Source organism: Carettochelys insculpta, chromosome 1 (assembly GCF_033958435.1).
Source record: "Carettochelys insculpta isolate YL-2023 chromosome 1, ASM3395843v1, whole genome shotgun sequence".
In the NCBI taxonomy this organism is placed as follows: Eukaryota; Metazoa; Chordata; order Testudines; family Carettochelyidae; genus Carettochelys; species Carettochelys insculpta.
In genome coordinates this window covers 288,571,020-288,575,014 of record NC_134137.1, presented here as the reverse complement: position 1 = coordinate 288,575,014, position 3,995 = coordinate 288,571,020, and the positions used below count along the sequence as shown (strand labels likewise).

Sequence of the window (3,995 nt, the reverse complement as noted above, 5' to 3'; positions counted from 1 at the left end):
TGATGGCATATATGATGTTAGCTGAGGAACATGAGAATGTGCCTGTGATTCTGTGAATAACCTGGTTAGGTCCAGTGATGGTATCTCCAGAATAGATTTGTGGACAAAGTTTGCAACGGGCCTTGTTGCAAGGAAAAGTTCCAGGACTGGTGTTCCTGCGGTATAGACTGTGGTTGTTGGTGAGAATCTTCATAAGGTTGGGAGGTTGACTGTAGGAGAGAACAGACCTGTCATCTAGCATGGCTCTCTCGGTCCCCCACTACTACAAATTATGCAGTTGAGTCTCCCGCATTTGGGGAAATTGCAGGAGTCAGCACACCTGCAGTGCAATGGATGAGCCTCATCCTTGGAAAACCACCTTTGTGATCATGGTATCTGCCCTGCAACTATCTGGGGTTTAGAATGTGATGTCTAATAACTTCGTCTGAGCTGAACAGGCCAAATGCTCAAGGACCTACTCATATAATCAAGGACACTTCTGTCAGCAAAACAAATGAAAGAGCTGACACATTTTTATCCCAGCACGTAACCTTATTTTTATATGACCTATAATAAAACTACACTGTCAACATAAGACTTGCCATGCTCAATAACGTTTAGCGCTCATGATGACTCTATAAAGGCCCAACTGTAGTTTTTTGTTGCTGTAAAGCACATAGCCTATTGCTGATGAATAAAGAAGTGCCTAAGGGATATGCTTATGGACAAGATTATCTAAAACGACTAGTGATCTTGGGTTCTCAAATTAAGACGGCTCAGAGAGACTCTATTGTGAGAGTACCAGATATGAACTGTCTGACAAGGAAGCCCTTTTAAAGAGTTTCAAGTTGGAATCCCACAAAAACTCCAAATCACCAGTCACTTTTGAAAATCTGGGCTGAAATGTATATTTCTTAATGCAATCAATCTGTAACATTTCAAAGGTGATTAGATGGATCTGGGAAGGGAGTGCAGAGCTTATTGCAATTCCATTGTGAAGTAATTTAAGATTAGCCTTTAGACCAGACGGGGACCCATTTTGACAATTCAGGAAGACTTGGTGATACATGGCAATTCAAAAATGGTCAGGGGGAAAGGGCACTGCCATAACTAGCTAAGTTTGTGCCTGAGGGTAGAATACAAAATTGTGCCCCCTCATGTTCATATATTCATAGTAGTTATTTCATAGAAAAGGGGAACTATATTAATAAAATAACACTACATTTATTATAGTTAATCAATGTTGTGGTAGTGGAAATACACCCATCCCCAAACTTTTCACCTTGGCTTAAACCCCACAATCAGGGCTGGGGAGTCACACTCAGGAGTTAGAGGGGGCTAGAGGAGTCACATTGAGGGGTTAGGAGTCACTCAGGGGCTGGAAGGGGCTAGGGGAAGCACGGGGACCCTCGACCACTGCGACTAGAAGCCAGCTTGGACAGTGGAGACCCAGATGGCAGCACCAACTGCAGAAACTCTGGCCAGGTGCGGGGGGAACCCCAGCCCCCACAGCTGGAAGCCACCTGGGGCGTGGAGCCCTGGGCTGGTGGTGCAGAGCCCGAGGCCAGCAGCACCAGCAATGGGAACCCTGGCTGGGTGCAGGAGGGAACACTGCCCTCTGGAGCTGGAAGCTGGCTGGGGCCTGGATCTCCAGCCAGCAGCGCCAGCCACAGGAATCCCTGTTGTGTGCTGGGGGGGACCCCTGACCCATGGAGCCCTGGACTGGCAGCGCCAGCTGGGGAACCCCAGCTGGAAGCTAGCGGGAGCATGAAGCCCTGACCGGCTCTCAGCCTTCAGTTTTCAGGCTAAAGCCTGCCAACCCCCAACCCTGCCCCCCCACACCTGCCTTACCTGGCCTGGGTGCTGCTCTTCTGGCTCCCTAGGTCTCTGCCCTATACCTTTTTCACATACAAGTGCGTAGTTCCCTGCCCTGCATGGCTGAAACGGTACTTAATTTAATTGATTGGTTTAATTGCCTGATGGCTGTTAAGCCAATTAAGAAATTGAGTACCATTTCAATGTGAATGGCTTCTTACGAGTCACCTGGGGATCCACCCAGCCCAGCTGTCAACCCTTTTCATATTTAACCACATTTGGGTCCTGACCCACAGGCTGGGAAACCCTGCATTAGACCATCCACTCAGTGTGCAGCAGCAGTCAAAAAAGCAAACGCTGTTAGGAATAATTTAGAAAGGAATAGAGAATAAAACAGAAAATATCTTTTTCCTCTATATAAATCCATGGTATGCCCACATCTTGAATACTGCATACATATGTGGTCACCTCATCTTGAAAAAGATATATAGGCATTGGAAAAAAGTTCAGCAAAAAGCAACAAAATTATTAGGGGGTTGGAACAGCTGTCACCTGAGAAGAGATTGAAAAGACTGGGACTTTTCATCTTAGAAAAGAAGAGACTAAAGGGGGATATGTTAGAGGTTTATAAAATCATGACAGATGTGGAGAAAGTGAATAAGGAAAAATTATTTACTTGTTCCTTTAACATAAGAACTAGAGGTCACCAAATGAAATTAATAGGTAGCAGGCTCAAAACCAACAAAAGGAATTATTTCTTCACACGATGCAGTCAGTCTGGGGAACTGCTGGCCAGAGGAAGTTGTGAAGACCTGCACTTTACTAGGATATATAAAAGAACTAGATAAATACATGGAGGATAGGTCCATCACGAGCTGTTAGCCAGGATGGATAGGAATGGGTCCCACAGCTTCTGTTTGTCAGAAGTTATGAATCAGTGAGAAGGGATGGCTCTCTTGATGATGGATCACCTGTTCTGTTCATTCTCTCCAGGCACCTATCATTGGTCACTGTGCAGAAACAGGATGCTGGACCTTTGGTTTGACACAATATGGCCATTCTTATATTCTAATGCAAACGGGTGTCTGATTGGCTAAGCAGCCTCATTTAATTTTAGTGCCTGTTGACAGGCACCTCTTTTACAACCAAAATCCCTCCAGTATGGACTCTTTCTGGTAATCTCCGCAGAGAAGCTTTGGGAACACACCCTATCCCTTCTAAAATGAAAACCAGCAGTAGCATTGGCCTACCGCATCATCAAGATCTGTCAATTGAAGAAGTGAAGAGTTGTATTATTTACATCATAAACATATAAAAGAGCCAACAGGCTTAAAGTGTTTTGTTAATTACTGTTAAATTCCAGGAATAAACTGACAGTATTTAAACAAGATGTTATCAGTGTCTTTGCAGTACAGTCCATTTTACTGGCATTCTGTTCAAAGGTTTCTGTTGCAACTCAATTTTTGGACAGTTACGTAAAATCTGATGTAGCTGTGAGTGACAAAGGTTTTATTTATTTCACATTATTATCTGTTGACTTTTGAAGGCCTAAGTACTAGAGAGAGATTAAGCAACTACTAGTGAATGATTAATCTGACACAATAAATATGAACAATACTAAATTTAAAGACCTTTTATGTTACATCTATAAAAAATATAAATCTCTATTGCAAGGAGGCTGAGCTGGTAAGATTGCTATTGCAGTAAAGTTTTCCAGTTCCTAATAGTTAATTACAGACTCTGGTGTTTGTAAATTATTATCTTTTTCAGATGACATTTGTTGCCTAAACTAGTTCTACATTTTAATGAAGTAGAAGCATGCTTCATATATTTCCTTTTAGATCGTCTTTACAGCAGAAGTGGGTATCTCTTTGGCTACCTTTCCTAAAATCAGTGTATTTTTTATATTAAAAAAAAAGAAAAAAAAAAGAGGAGCCTATACTCAGCCAGCTCCCCATCCCCATCCTCAACCAATCCCATGGCTGGGGCTGCTGAGGTGCCAATATTCAGTATTGGCAAGTATTGGCACAAAAAAAGGCACTCCCTAAAATGCTTGAGATGCTGTGTTTGAAACAATTTATGCCTCTGTATTCAGAGCGCATGGTAGCATGGTGGTGGTATTAAGGTTCAGCACAGATTAAAGTTATTTTACTTTAGTATTCAATTAATCAACGCTCTAGTCAGGCTTTTCTGCATTTCAG

General features: G+C 42.9%; 1 pseudogene; it reads right to left on the bottom strand.

Annotated features, from left to right (window-relative positions):
- Positions 1-214: 214 nt before the first annotated feature.
- On the bottom strand, positions 215-390 carry LOC142007739 (U1 spliceosomal RNA; annotated as a pseudogene).
- Positions 391-3,995: the final 3,605 nt, after the last annotated feature.